This window comes from Lepus europaeus, unplaced genomic scaffold, assembly GCF_033115175.1.
Source record: "Lepus europaeus isolate LE1 unplaced genomic scaffold, mLepTim1.pri SCAFFOLD_104, whole genome shotgun sequence".
Classification (NCBI taxonomy): Eukaryota; Metazoa; Chordata; class Mammalia; order Lagomorpha; family Leporidae; genus Lepus; species Lepus europaeus.
In genome coordinates this window covers 729,063-745,511 of record NW_026909022.1, presented here as the reverse complement: position 1 = coordinate 745,511, position 16,449 = coordinate 729,063, and the positions used below count along the sequence as shown (strand labels likewise).

The 16,449-nt window shown below is 43.5% G+C and overlaps 1 pseudogene; it reads left to right on the top strand.

The window, feature by feature from the left end:
* Window positions 1–4,711: 4,711 nt before the first annotated feature.
* On the top strand, window positions 4,712–15,577 carry LOC133754377 (remodeling and spacing factor 1-like; annotated as a pseudogene).
* Window positions 15,578–16,449: the final 872 nt, after the last annotated feature.

Genomic DNA, 16,449 nt, shown 5'->3' with positions numbered 1-16,449 from the left:
GGCTCCTGCCATCGGATCAGTGCAGTGCGCCGGCCGCAGCGCGCTACCGTGGTGGCCATTGGAGGGTGAACCAACGGCAAAAGGAAGACCTTTCTCTCTGTCTCTCTCTCTCTCACTGTCCACTCTGCCTGTCAAAAAAAAAAAAAGAAAGAAAGAAAAATCAAAGTTCTACAGTAAGTCCTTTGACCTTGAGATTTACAGATGAGTCCCTGGAAATCCTCAAAGCCTGTAGTTCTCTTCTTGCAGAGATAATACCTAATTAGGCTTACTTTAATTGTAGGGAAAGTATTGTCAAGTTATAAAATCATAAACTTTAAGATACATTTATGTTAATTTTTATATATGACATAAATATTCTACAGATTATGTAACACTTAGATTTGATGTTCCTATTGAGATTTTATTCATCATGATATCTTAATTTAAAAGAAGAGTGGTTTAGGATTTTTTTTTTTTTGGACAGGCAGAGTGGACAGTGAGAGAGAGAGAGACACAGGGAAAGGTCTTCCTTTTTGCCGTTGGTTCAGTTCAGCGCACCACGCTGATCTGATGGCAGGAGCCAGGTGCTTATCCTGGTCTCCCATGGGGTGCAGGACCCAAGCACTTGGGCCATCCTCCACTGCACTCCTGGCCACAGCAGAGAGCTGGCCTGGAAGAGGGGCAACCGGGACAGAATCGGTGCCCCGACCAGGACTAGAACCCGGTGTGCCGGTGCCGCAGGATTTTAAAAAGACCTTTAAACCTGTCCTATCCTATCATTGTCTAAAGTGGTGGAGTATTTTGGAAAACATTGTTGTCTTTAAAAAAAAAACTATATATGATGGAAATAACTGCATCCCCTTGTCCATTGCTAAATTATTTTCTGAATTTCAATTTTTTTAAAAAATTATTTATTTATTTATTTGAAAGGCAGAATTACAGAGAGAAAGAAAGAGACACAGAGAGAAACAGATCTCCATCTACAGTTTTTCTCCCTAAATGACTGCAAAAGTCAGGGCTAGACCAAGCTGAAGCCAGGAGCCTAGAACTCCATCTGGGTCTCTCACATGGGTGACAGGGGCCTACATACCTGGGTCATCTATGCCATCCACCTCCACACTGTCAAGAGGTTCAGCTGCTCAGCACTTTGCCAATTGCTTTCCTGGAAGCCCTTCCACAGACATTATCCTTTCTTTCCAACTAGATGGATCAGGGCATTTTCCAAACCCTCCTGCACTTTGACCCAGGAACTATGACCCTTCTCACTCATTCTGACTCTTGCTCAGCCTCCCCTCACCAGAAGTCCTTAAATCTGTGCTGCCATACCTATTGTCTGGGTTAGGATACAGGTTGTTGGCTTGTTGGCTATAAATATAAAGTCATGTTCCACTTTCTGGTTTGCTTTCTTTCCCATTATGAGACCAAACCACTATAACATAAATGCAGGGCCAAAACTCTTGTCTGGCTCTCTTAACCCAAGGTTTCCTTGCCTACTTTTTGCCAAAAAGAATTCACTGACTTGAGGGAGTGATACAATACATTGACAAGATTCTAATCACCAGACTCAAAGAGTCATCGGCTTCTCTAGTAGATAAGAATCTTGGTGACCAATATTGTCCTTGGATGGATTGTGTAGGGAAATTCCAGGTCTGGGAAGAACGTAACTACCACCTGCATGTAACTCCTAGGTGAACTTAAGCCCACCTGGCCATCATAAAGTCCCTAGAGAGCATAGCATCACTGAACAAAGGAAAGTCACAAGCACCAATGACCAGGAACTTGGACATGAGTTGATCACACACCTCTTAGCTTCAATTTCAATCTATAAGAACCATCAGCCTAACTCCTCATGGAGCCTGAGAGTTAAGTAATAGCTGCCTGGCTCCTTGCTTTATGCTTTGTAATAAATATCTACTTTCTTCCAGCACCCCAATGTCAGTGATTGGCTTTCTGTGTGGCTGAGATTACCAGATTAGGGGGCTTTTTTTTTTTATTTATTTTTGACAGGCAGAGTGGACAGTGAGAGAGAGAGAGAGACAGAGAGAAAGGTCTTCCTTTGCCGTTGGTTCACCCTCTAATGGCCGCCGCGGTAGCGCGCTGCGGCCGGCGCACCTCGCTGTTCCGATGGCAGGAGCCAGGTGCTTCTCCTGGTCTCCCATGGGGTGCAGGGCCCAAGGACTTGGGCCATCCTCCACTGCACTCCCTGGCCACAGCAGAGAGCTGGCCTGGAAGAGGGGCAACCGGGACAGGATCGGTGCCCCGACCGGGACTAGAACCTGGTGTGCCGGCGCCGCAAGGTGGAGGATTAGCCTGTTGAGCCATGGCGCCGGCCGATTAGGGGGCTTTTATAGCATCATCTCCAATTAACGTGGAGCAACAATTTGAGGAATGAAAGAAATGAGATGAAAATTCTTCATGAACAACAAGAGCTGCCACTGACTTATCAAACACTCATTTCTTGTTTCTTACTCGTGTTGGCTTCAAAAATGAGAAAATAGTCCTTACATTCCAGAATTCATGTCTGAGTTCACACTAGAAAGCTTCCTAAAATGCTATGGTGAAAACAAGCCCAAGCTTAACAAGGTATTAACATTGTTTGATGAAAGATTATTTTTAAAAAGATTTATTTATTTGAAAGGTGGAGTTACAGAGAGGCAGAGGCAGAGAGAGATCTTCCATTTGTTGGTTCAATATCCAAATGGCCACAACAAAAGGAGCTGACAGATCCAAATCCAGGAGCCAGGAGTTTCTTCCAGGTCTCCCACATTGGTGTAGGGGCCCAAGCTCTTGGGCCATATTCTACTGCTTTCCCAGGCTGTAGCAGAGAGCTGGATGATAAGTGGAACAGCTGTGTCTTGAATAGGTGCCCATATGGGATGCTGGCACTGAAGGTATTGGCTTTATGTGCTACACCACAGCACCAGCCCTGAGATTTTTTTTTTTAAAGATTTTTTAAAAAGTTACTTGAAATGCAGTTACAAAAAGAGGCAGAGAGACAGTGAGAGATTTTCGATCTGCTGGTTCACTCTCAAATGGCTACAATATGGGGTTAGGCCACACCAAAACAGGATCCAGGAACTTCTTTTGAGTCTCCCATGTCAGTGCAAGGGACCAGCACTTGGGGCATTCTCTGCTGCTTTCCCATGATCCCATTTCTGGATCAGAAATGGAGCAACCTTGTCTTGAACTGGTGACCATATGAGATGCCAGCATTGCAGGCAGAGGCTTAACCTACTACACAACAATGCTAGACCCATAAGAAATTTTTTTCAGTTGCATATTTGTTTTTTGAAAACCTTTGTGAAAGATATAGAAATTAAAGCATATTTCTTATACTTGTGGCATATTGCCCATTCTGTGAAAGAAAGCAGGAACCAGTTAAAACAAACCAAATCCAACAAATTGCATTATCTGTGGTATCTATTTGCGCAGTTGAAATCAGGGCTGTCTGAGAATAGCCCATTCCAATAATAAGTGATTACTGTCCTTCCAATACATTCATGAGGCTGAGCATTTCAGATAAGAGATGACTCCACTGCTATAGGCCACCATAGAAACTTCTGTAGCTGCATATACCTCTGAGTTAGCCATAGTGTTTCTGACTTCTGCTTCCCTTTCCTCTCTGTCCATTCATCACTCCACTCTCAGATGTGGCAGTCCTATCCATGTGGCTTTCAGGCCCTGATTCTGGCCATGCAGCTGTGATGTCTTCTTCTTCCATGGCCCTGGCCCCTGTTCTTCCTGAAGTAAAGAGGCCTTCCCAGATTGCCCATTAACTCAATCATTGGAATCTGGTTGAGAAATCATAGTAGAAGTTTATTCAGCAATAAACTGAAGGTTTCAACCCAGAAACTTCCAGGCAGTTGCTTGGGCTGGCTGATTCACAAACCTATGTATGGTGACAGGTTTTATGCTTTTGTTGCAAGGGGAAGGAGAGGAGAAGAGAGAGAGAGAGAAAGAGACAGAGAGAGACAGAGACAGAGAGAGAAATCTAACCATTGGTTCACTCCCCAAATTGTTGCAATTTCCAGGCCAAAGCCAAGAGTCTAGAACTCCATCCAGGTCTCCCATTGGAGTGGCAGGAGCCAAAGGACTTGGGCAGTCTTCCAACACTTTTCCAGGTGCAGTAACAGGGAGCTGGATAACAAGTAGATAACAGTGCTAATATGGGATGTCAGCATTGCAGGTGGTGGCTTAAATCACTGTGCCACAATAATGATCCTGAAAATGAGTATTGTAATTTTTAAGATTTTGGATCATCCTTTTATAGGATAGGGGTGGTGCCTGGTATAGGGCCTAATTGAATAGTTAAAAGAGGTGGAGTTTGGGGCACATCTTCTTCCCACTGTTTCTCTTCTCCCTTTTCTGGGATATTGCCAGGCAGAGGGCTTTCCCAGCCTGAAATGTATGAAATCTCTCTGGAGTATTATTTTACAGAGTTATCAGACAAAGCAACTCTCCTGGTGCTTGACCAGGAATGGTTAGTTCCTTAGAAAGACCCTGGGAACTGGGACCCCACCACCAACAACAGCAAGGTCACCAAACATGGACATGACTTTCAATGTGTGAATACCTGGCCAATTCCAATGCATGCTTCTGAGGCAGCTGTGTTATAAGAAAAGGAACAGAGACCAGACCAGACACCAACAGTCATATACATCACCTGTCTCCTTCCAGGGGATGCGCTGTGCCATTCCAGAAATGTCAGAAAGAAGACCATCTGGAGTTAAAAATGGCAACGGTGGCAGCAGCAGCAGTGATGGCTCCTCTGGACTGCCCAGGTTTGTGCCGCAACTTCTCCATGGTCTGCTCCATCTTGGAGTGCTACGGGCCACTGCTAGACCTGCCTGAGTTGTGGTTCCCAGAGCTGGAGGGGGTGCTTCAGGCACCGCCACTGGACATCGGCCAGGGAGAAGTACCAGAATTGGTGAAACTCATTAAAGCTGATGAGGAAGATTGGCAAATCTATTACAGTAGACAGATGGGAAAAATATTTGATCAAAATATGCCAAGAATTTAACAACACCTGGGTATGGGAGATGGAGAAGAAGGGCTATCTTGAAATGAGTGTTGAATGCAAATTAGCACTCTTAAAGTATTTCTGCGTGTGTCAGTTTGATGACAATCTTAAATTCAAGAACATTATTAATGAGGAGTGTCACTCCCCCGCATGCAGAAGAACGACCAGGAACGCTGTTGATTCCCCTTCAGTAGGGCTGTATTACAAAGAATAAGAACAGCATATAGAAAAGTAAAAGAGAAAAGGAAAGAAAAGTCCCAGCCAGTCCTTTGTTTGGCATATATATTCTGCTCAACCAATCAGTTCTTAGATCACGCGGGCGCCGTCCAATCATCCTCCTGTCCACGCTGCTTCTCTGTGTCACATGCATTGCTTGGTATTTTCTCATCATGTCCTTGGTATGTTCTTCACTGCCTGTTATTGTACAAGTTCTTATCATTGCTGCCAGACTCCCTGACGCTGTCTAGAACTGCACAAGGTCAGGTCGACTGGTACGTACACTGTCCAGAGGGCTGTGGGAGAGGGCCCAGCCTCCCACAGATCCCCCTTCTTTATACATTTAATGGCATGGACTCGTGCCTGTCTTAGGTGCCCCGCAGTGCTTACTCTGCTTACCCATCATCAAGGATACAGGAAGCATGTCCTGTCCTCTGTCTTAGGTTGCTAGAGAAGCCTGCAAGTGCTTATCCTTCGTTGACTACCGGTCCACCCTAAGAACAGTGTAGAAGCAAATGGTTAACAAGGCAGTTACAATTTAGGAAGAGATAATTTGAGGCTTCCATGGTGTAGTAAGGCAGTGCACAGAGCATTTTCCCACAATGCAAGCTAAAATCACAACAAATAGCAACAATACTGCTCCTAGGAACAATTCTTTGAACCAAGACAAATCGAGTAACCAGGAGGTAAGCCAGTCAAAGAGACCAGGGATTCTGTCTTGGGTGAAGTGTGTTGCTTTTTCACATAGTTTTTGTATTTCTAGAGTTATACTATGAGAATTATCCGTAAGGTTGAAACAATACATGTTTTTTACTTGATTACTTTTTTTTTTATGATGAAGTAGTAGTAAGATAATCTATGGCTGCCCTATTATTTAAGATTTCCTATCTCAAGACCTGCTGTTCATCGTTGAGCAGTGATAACGCTTTGGAGGTGCTGTTGATATTTTTTACCATAGCACAGGCCAGTTTTAATACAGTCTTATAAGCACCTACTGCTAGGCCAGGGACTCCTACAAGAGAGAATGTCAGCGCATCAACCTCTGCCTTGGAAAACAAATTGACACTCGCATCGCACGACTCATCTAAAGCTGTCAACGCACGTCTCTTACCACGTACAGTTTGATTAACGGTTAGCAAATCAGGAAAGGGAAGGAAAACAGTTAGTCGGCTAAGGCAACAATGGGTGCCATCAGACATTAGCAGGGATATAATTAAAAGTGAAATTACCACAAGAGAAAAACCATCCTTTGGGAAGAGGGTTATGCCCTGTACCATAGGAAATCGAAAGGGTTTTGTTACAATGCAGACCATTACCCAAGTTTATACATTTTAAGGTACAATTTTTTATCTCTGTACAAGTGTTGTTCTTCGCGATAGCTATCAGAGGAGTCCAGAGTCGTATCCCTTTTGCAGGTAATTTATATGATGGGGTTCCCCAGTTATATGAGTCCTGATATGTAATGGTTTTATTAGGGAATTGAGAGAAAAATGTGAGATTCCTGATTTTCTCTGTTGGATGACAAATGGGAAGAAGGCATGAACCCAAAATGGTTCCTACATGAAGATCTTGTTGAAGGCAAATGTCAGAACCTGTAATGTGTGCGAGGCGCATTCAAATACTGTCATACTCAAAGGAGGCTCCATGAATAATAGTCATACCACTACAGATCATCAGGCACAGAGTTATCTTCTCCCCCTGCCTCCACATCATCTTCAGCTACTGGTGGTTTTAGCAGACGGATTCTTCTTTCCGGAGCCCAGATGGGCTGCGTCGCTCCCTGTGGGGAAAAAAAAACACCTCCTACCCTTCGCAAGATCTGGAACGGGCCTTTCCATTGATTATCTTGTAAATCTTTTCACATTGTCCATTGTATTGATTCTTTATCCATGGTCTGAGTATGCATCTCTGCAGGGGTTTTACTCTTGCCTTTTTTGTTAAGAAAATTAATAGTATACAAGGCAAAGGCCAAGGCGTCTTTATTGGATATAGCCAATTCCCCTATCCCCCCTTTTTGTTTCATTAGAAAAGTCTTTAAATAGGAATGTGTACATTCAATGAGAGCTTGATCTTGAGGATTGTAGGGGGTGCCTATAACATGGGTGATACCAAATTCTCGTAAAAAAGCGGCAAAGTGAACAGAGGTGTAGGCGGGACCGTTGTCGGTTTTAAGAATATGAGGCACACTCCAAGTAGCAAAAGCGGATAAACAGTGTTGAATGACTTGTTGAGTCCCTTCCCGTTGAGTGGCCATAGCCATAACGACACCGGAAGACGTGTCAATGGTAACATGTACGCAACTTTGTTTCCCAAAAGAAGGGATGTGTGTAACATCCATTTGCCAAATGTGACCTGGCATCAGGCCACGAGGATTAGCACCCGTGGAAATAGTGCGCAGCTGGGTTGTTATGCATTTTTCACATGCTTGAATAATGTCCCTCGCTTGCTTCCTGGAGATGTGAAATCTGAGGCTGAGTATGAGCATTGACATGCCACTTAGTGTGGAAAGCTTGAGCTTGTTGTAAAGCAGAACAGGCCAATAAAAACCTGGAATAATAGTCAGCCAGCCTATTGCCTTTAGTAAGTGGTCCTGGTAATTGAGAATGTGCTCTAAGATGCCCTATGTAAATGGGTTGTTGCCGAAGAGTTAATAGGCATTGAATATCTGTTAAGTAAAGGTAAACAGAGGATGATTTGAGTATAAGGCATGGTGTGGCAAGTGTTTGAATCGCATTCACAACATATGCACTATCTGATAATATGGTAAGAGGGCCATCCATGTTTTTTAACACTGTAGCTATGATAGCAAGTTTAGCACGTTGGGGAGAGGGAGAGGCTGTTAAAACAAAAAAATGGTGCTTGTTAACAATAGCAGTCCCTGTGTCTCCTTTAGCGCCATCCATAAAGACAGTGGGGGCTCCCAGAATTGGATTTTTTCTTACTTTAACAACTCGTTTAATGGGAACCTGGGCATAGAAATTTACTAAAGGATGTCAGGGATAATGATTGTCTATCGTAATTTGCAAGACAAGGGCTAGATAAGCCCATTGCCAACATTCCCTTATAAAAGCTTCTATAGTTTCATGAACAAGAGGCACTACACAGTGGGTAGGAAATTTGCCTGCAATTTTAACAGTTCTTTTGACTGCTATAAGTAGCAGATCAGCTACCGTAGTTCCTTGTGTGTATAGCACACGGGGAGCCTGTGAGTGCAGGTAAACAAACAACAGAAGTCCACCTTATCAAATAATTGCAAAGGGATATAGTGTTTCCATAAACACTAAAATTTCTAAAGGTTCCTGGATATTGCATCTATTCATGTGTATAATTTTAATTTGGTTTTTAATTTTATTTAAAGCCATGCGGGCCTCTGCAGTCAAGCTGCAAGGAGGATTCAATTGAGCATCTCCCTCTTATATACGAAAAAGAGGCATCATGTCTTCAGTGGTCAATTTACAGTAAGGGCGGAGCCAATTGAGATTACCGCAAAGTTTTTGAAAATCATTGAGAGTATGTAATCCATCCATTGAGATTGCAAAATCTAATGGAGTTACTGTCTCCGGTGTGACCCGTAGTCCTAAGTACTGAACTATGTCACCCTTTTGGACTTTTTTCAGGGCAACCTGTAGCCCGGCTTTCTCCAGGAACATCAACAAGAGGTCATAAGCAGCATAAAGGTGATTTTCATCGGGTGTAGTAATTAATAGATTATTCATGTAGTGATAAATTTGTATCCCGGAGCACTTTTGTCAAACAAGTTCTATAGCCCAATTAACATATAATTGACAGATAGTAGGACTATTAGTCATTTCCTGAGGCAGTACCTTCCATTTATACCTCTTGTTAGGGCCTTTATGATTAATGGACAGGGCTGTGAAGGCGAATCTCTGTGTGTCCTGCTTATGCAAGGGTATGCTAAAAAAACAATCTTTTAAATTAAGGACTATTAATGGCCAATTTTTTTGAATCATAGTAGGAACTGGGAGTCCTGGCTGCAAAGCCCCCATAGGCTGCATCTGCTGATTGATAGCCCTTAAATTATGTAATAAACGGTATTTTTTGGATTTTTTCTTGATAACAAAAATGGGTGTATTTTAAGGAGAAGTAGACGGCTGTAAGTGACCCGCCTGTAATTGCTGAGACACTATTTTGTGGATGGCAGCCAGTTTTTCCTGGGTTAGGGGCCACTGTGGTATTCATTTTGGCTTGTTATCAAGCCAAGTTAATGGCACTGGCTACAACTTAGTGACCCCTATGAAAAACCCAATCCTGTCTGTCTTTGTTCCCTTGGGGTTGAATGGAGTCCCATATGCCCTTTCCCTCCAGACCTAATCCACCTCCAGTATATTTTATTTTTCGCATTATGCGCCATTCTGGGGAAGCTTCCAGTTGACAATTATTAGTTAATGTAAGTCCCAATTGTTCCAAAACATCTCTTCCCCATAAAGAGATGGGAAGAGTACAAACATATGGTTGTACACTGTCTTTATTTTCTTCCTGATCTTTCCACTGAAGAACCTGGGCACTTGGAGATGGGGCTGTAGCTGTTAATAATTCTACTAAGGTGTTATCTCCTGGTTGTAATGGCCAGGATGGTGGGCAATTATTTTTAGCTATAATGTTTACATCGGCCCCTGTGTCTAACAAACCTTGGAAAGATTTTTCCTTGATTATTAGAGTCCATAGGGGCCGATCTGTTAGGGACATGGACAAGGCTGCGAATTTAATTTTTTGAGACCTATGGTCAATCTGGGCTTTTAATAACATTAAAATTTGTGCTATTGGCTCCTGAAGTTTAATTTGAGCAATTCCTTTTGTAGATTGCAAAAGCACCTTTATTCTTTCTGTAGGAAAATGCACAACCCCTGTAATTACCATGAGACCTTTTAAAGCATTTGTTGCTTTTCCTACAATAATTTTGAGCCCTTCCCTAGGGAGCATACCATTTTTGGCATCTACCTCAATAGCTTGCACCCCCATTTGAGGTGTTAAAATTGAATGCTCGGTGGCTCATAACTCTGTACAGAACATGCTTGAGCCTTTTGAGACTGAGGCACCCACTGATTGTTGTAGCCCCGGGGTGCGGGGGCTCACACTTCATTTTTTGACCTTAATGAACCTTGTGGGTTTCAGTGTTCCTGTGCAGTAGCAGGAGCCAAAGGATTTCCTGATCTATCAGATGTGGAATGGCACTCTCTGGCCCAGTGGTTGCCTTTGCCGCAACGGGGGCAAAGTCCAGGCTTCTTTTGGTTGCCTCCCCCTGTTTGCTCTCTAGCAGTGCCCTTTGATCTGTAGTTCCTTTTTAAATGTCCCTCTTTTCCACATTTAAAACATTTTGTTCTTTCCACGTCTCTCCTGAACTGTTGTGCCATAGCAACTGCTGCGTGTGCTCTTGATGTTATATCATCCATAATGTTTTTACATATTTTTAAAAAGGTGGGGATATTTTTATGCTGCCAGGGCCTAAGAGCCTCCCTGCATGTCTTATTGGCCTGTTCACATGCTAGTCTCCTCACAAGCGGCATTGCTTCTTCTACCCTTCTACCGTTTCAAAAATGTTTCATGCTGTTTCCATAAGTCTATTAACAAAATTAGCATACGGTTCGGTAGAACCTTGCACTATTTTAGTTAAAATATGCCATATCTCTCCCTTTCTCGGAACCATCCTCCAAACTCTTCTGGCTAATTCTCTTACTTGTAATAATACTGCTATTGGCATACGAGCTTGATTGTCCGGATCCGTAAAATTGCCTTCCCCATTTAACATGTCTTCATTTCAATGTGGGTTTCCTATCCTATGATTTTGCTTAGCTTGCTCCTGGGCTGTCTGTAAGCAGCAGACCAGAGAAGGAAGTCACCTCCTCCCAATATGGCCTTTGCTAGGTTCCTCCAATCATTAGGTATTAGTCCCTGTTGACCTATGTTTTTCAGCACTGCTTGTGTAAAATTAGCATGCGGGCCATACAGTTGCACGGACTGCTGTAATTCCTTTAAGAGCTTATGATCCGGGGGGGGGGGGGTGTCCATCCCCGGTTTCCCTGTTGATCCTGTAGGACAGGGAATACATGATTTGGTATTTGATATTTCTCCCAGGCGGGCCTCTGATAGTCTCGAACACTGGGTTTGATCCACTACATCTCCTCCTCCTCATCTTCCCAGTCCTCATGTTTGCCTCGCGTCTGTACCGAGAACGGTTCATTTTGTGTCAGTGAAGATTTTGGCAACGTTAATGGCCGATATCTGGGTGGATCATCCTCTATAGTTAAGTTAGCTAATCTCGTTAAGCTAGGATATATTTTTGGAATCTCTTTAGGGGCAGAAGAACCTTCTCCCTTTATTTCTGCCCCTTTTTCCTCTTTGATATTTTCCATGGGATCATTTTCTGCTGGCTGTCTATCTCCGCTTCCTGCTTCAGAGCCCTTGGCATTAGTTTGGCTGCCTCTCCAGGATTCTTCTTGTACTTTTTCTAAAAGTTCACTCCCTTCATCAAGTAATAGAGCTATTCTATTGGTAGGGTCTTGTAGAGCCTGTTCCATTAGCTGCCAAAGTCTCAAGACCTCTACCGACTCACCAGCTGCACGGAGCTGTCGGCCTACTTGCCGCCATTAAGGCAGCTCTAAATCACCATACTCCACAAACCAGGAAGATGTTCTGGCTACAGCTCTCGTAAAAGCACAAACTCTCCGGCACACCGGGTTCTAGTCCCGGTCGGGGCACCGATTCTGTCCCGGTTGCCCCTCTTCCAGGCCAGCTCTCTGCTGTGGCCAGGGAGTGTAGTGGAGGATGGCCCAAGTGCTTGGGTCCTGCACCCCATGGGAGACCAGGATAAGCACCTGGCTCCTGCCATCGGAACAGTGTGGTGCGCCGGCCGCAGCGCGCTACCACGGCGGCCATTGGAGGGTGAACCAACGGCAAAAGGAAGACCTTTCTCTTTGTCTCTCTCTCACTGTCCACTCTGCCTGTCAAAAAAATAAAAAATAAAAAATAAAAAAGCACAAACTGCAGCTGCCTTTTCCGGAGTTCCTGTGGTCTTTAAAAGACGACTCAATAACAGCTGTAAATGAGTAGTGGATGGCGTGTTGCCCATTTCTTACCCCTATTTATTATTATTATTATTATTATTTTTTATTTTTGACAGGCAGAGTGGACAGTGAGAGACAGAGAGAAAGGTCTTCCTTTTGCCGTTGGTTCACCCTCCAATGGCCGCCGCGGTAGCGCGCTGCGGCCAGCGCACCGCGCTGTTCCAATGGCAGGAGCCAGGTGCTTATCCTGGTCTCCCATGGGGTGCAGAGCCCAAACACTTGGGCCATCCTCCACTGCACTCCCTGGCCACAGCAGAGAGCTGGCCTGGAAGAGGGGCAACCGGGACAGGATCGGTGCCCCGACCGGGACTAGAACCCGGTGTGCCGGCGCCGCAAGGCGGAGGATTAGCCTGTTGAGCCATGGCGCCGGCCATTATTTTTGTTTTGTTTTGTTTTTTTGTTTTTTCCCTAGCATCTGCTGTTTCTCCCCAGTACTAACCAGCTTTTACTCCCAGCATCTGCTGTTTCTCCCCGGTACTAACCGGCTTTTACTCCCAGCGAGCCGAGTCACCGCACCAGTTGTCACTCCCCCGCATGCAGAAGAACGACCAGGAACGCTGTTGATTCCCCTTCAGTAGGGCTGTATTACAAAGAATAAGAACAGCATATAGAAAAGTAAAAGAGAAAAGGAAAGAAAAGTCCCAGCCAGTCCTTTGTTTGGCATATATATTCTGCTCAACCAATCAGTTCTTAGATCACGCGGGCGCCGTCCAATCATCCTCCTGTCCACGCTGCTTCTCTGTGTCGCATGCATTGCTTGGTATTTTCTCATCATGTCCTTGGTATGTTCTTCACTGCCTGTTATTGTACAAGTTCTTATCATTGCTGCCAGACTCCCTGACGCTGTCTAGAACTGCACAAGGTCAGGTCGACTGGTACGTACACTGTCCAGAGAGCTGTGGGAGAGGGCCCAGCCTCCCACAGAGGAGGATGCTGATGCTATGGGTTTCCAACCAATTGGGTGAGACAAAGTTAGCCTCATGTACTGGTACCAGTTGGATCAGGATTGCAATGTCAGAATGTACATAAAGGAACAAGATGATCAAGAAGGTTTTTCATGGAAATGCATTGTCAGAAATCGAAATGAATTGGCTGAGACCCTTGCACTCCTGAAATCACAGATTGATCCTGTACTGCTGAAAAACTCTTCCCAGGAGAGTCCCAGCCTAGAGGATGAAGTGACCCAAAAGGAGGAAGAAACACCTAAACAAGAGGAACAGAAGGATAATGAAAATATGAAAAGCAAAGAGCAGCCAGCAGATTCAGAAAACCATTCTGCTGCCCATGTTGTAGAGGACCATTGTGAAAATAGAAAAGGAAGAGGAAAAGGAACTTGTGAACCCACTAGCCATAGTCAACCTGGAAAAAATCTTTGCCAGAAGTTAAGGGAAAAAATTATCAAGGAAGAAAGTGATTCTTTCAAGGAAAACGTCAAACCCATCAAAGTGGGAGTAAAGGAATGTAGAGCAGATCCTAGGATCCCAAAGGTAATGTGGAGAGGCTTGTGGTGTAAGGGCCAGAGAGATTGGACTTCATTGGTAGCATTAAGTCTTCTCAAGACATCATGGAGAAATCTACTGAAGAAAAAGAAAAACTTAAAAATGACCAACTGGCCAAGATACCACTAAAAAAAAAAAAAGAGAGAGAGAGAGAGAAATTAAACTGAGTGATTATTTCAACAGTCCAGTGAAAGGACCTTTGTGTAAATCTGTTACTCCAACAAAGGAGTTTTTGAAAGATGAAATCAAATAGGAGGAGGAGATTTCTAAAAGTGTTTGTACAATCACCACTCTGATCCATGAAGGGAAGCAAATGGCAAGTGGAGAAGTTAGTGATGACAAGGTAACTCCAAATTTTAAGACTGAGCCAATCGAGACAAAGTTTTATGAAGCAAAAGAAGATACATATGGTAGCCCCTGTAAGGAAAGAAATGTCATCATGGAGGAAAATGGAGCAGAAGCCTTGAACTCTGTCATAACAAGTATGAAAACAGGTGAGCATGAGAAAGAAGTGGTCCCTGCAGGGAAAGAGACTGGTAGGTCAGTGTCAGCCCCAGAGACCCAGACTCAAAAAGGGCAGATAGGAGAACCTGATCTTGCAGAAATGGAAACTGAGTCTTCTGAGATGGCAAAGGATCTCCCTTTAAAAGTTGCTTTTTTTACCACTGACTCCTACACCATGAAAGTTGAAGACCGATCTCCCAAAGGTAAGAAGGATAAACGTCTACCAGTCCTAGAATGTCTTGAAAAGTCATAGAAGTCCAAAAAGATTCTTTATGATAAGGATCTGCAAAGGTCGAGTCTAATAGCAGAAGAAGTTCCAAGGAGTTCTCGCAAATCAGAAAAGAGAGGTTTTCTTGGGACACCTGAAATTTCTCAATCACCTACATTGACTTCCCACTGTGAAAAACTGAACTCAGAAAATGAAGTGGTTGAAAATAAGAGTAAAATTCACGTTGGTCACTCTCTGGAAAAAACAGATCCAGATATCCTGAAAGAGGACTCTGAGTCCATGAAGGTAGAAATGGATAATCCCAACAATACTCAGACCTCTGGCATAGAGGAGCCTTCTGAAACAAAGCGTTCTATGTGAAAAAGCAAATTTAAATATAAGTTGATTCCTGAAGAAGAAACTGCCACCACTGAAAATACAGAGATAATCTCTGAAAGGCAAAACGAGGGCATCAAGTTAACAATTAGGATATCAAGTCAGAAGAAGACAGATTCTCCTCCCAAAATTCTAGAACTAGGACACAAGAGAAGACAGAAAAAGAAGAAGAGAAAGCAAATATGGGTTGTATATTAAGGAGGTCTCCAAGAATATCTAGGCCCACAGCAAAAGTGGCTGAGATCAGAGACCAGAAAGCTGATAAAAAAGGGGGGAGGGGAGAAGATAAAGTAGAAAAGGATTCAGCAGTTCACAAAATACAGACAAAAAAGAAAATTTGAAAAAACTGGAGAAAGATACAAATTCTAAAATAAGCAAGGTAAAACCCAAAGACAAAGTTAGATGGATTGGTTCTTGAACATGCGGCAGCAGTGATGAAAGTGAAGGGTCTGATAGTGAAAAATCATCACGGCTTCAGAAGAGGAAGCAGAAAAGGAAAGTGAAGAAGCTGTCCTGGCAGATGATGACAAACCATGAAAAAAAAAAATGTGGCCTTCCCAACTGTGTTGAACTCGTGTATGCCAGTGTGAATCAGCAGTGTCCAGATTACGTGTGTAGGGATTGCCCGGAGCAGCCCACCCCTTTGCCATTGGATCAGGACTTGAATTTTTGAATGCTGCAGCGCGTGTATGCTACAAAATCACCTTTATTTATGCTTGTAAAGTAATAACCCAGTTTTAGGGAGACCGAGGATCAGGGTTCTGCTTTCATTCTACCTGATTTAGCTATGGATGTCTTCTCTGCTAGCAATGATACACCACTCTCAGTCAAGAAGTAATCAAGTAGGGTTTTACAATTTTCTAAAATGAGCAGTTCTTACAAATTTTTTAAAAGAATACTTTCAGAAGAATAGTACTGGATTTCTATGGAGCTTTGGTACTTAGGAAGTAAACTCTTCAAAAGTGGCCTGCATAAGAAGAACCAATTTTTAATCCATATTACACACAGTTCATAAGTGAGGCTATTGAAGAAACACTGTTGTTACACCCAATTCTGAACAACTGTGCTCTTTCAATAAAACTGCATATGAAGGCAAATTCTTTTTAGTTGAGTAGAAATGTAAAGAAAGTTCCTTCTATGTGAGTAGAATATACCGAAAAATGCTGTGAGATCATATAGTTTTGAAAAATTCATTAAATGTGGTTCTCTACTTTTTTCCTAGAAAGTTATGGGATATGTTGGGAAAAGTGTGGGATAGAGACATAAATTAAGATCTTAAATTTTTTAAAGATTTATTTTATTTATTTGAAAGAGTTATAGAGAGAGGTAAAGACAGAGAGGTCTTCCAGCTGCTGGTTCACTCCCCAAATGGCTTCAACAGCCAGAGCTAGCCGATCCCAAGCCAGGAGCCAGGAGCTTATTCTGGATCTCCCACGTGAGTGCAGGGGCCCAGGACTTGGGCCATCCTCTGCTTCTTTCCCAGGAACATTAATGGGGAGCTGGATCAGAAATGGAACAGCTGGACTCAGACCGGCACCCATATGG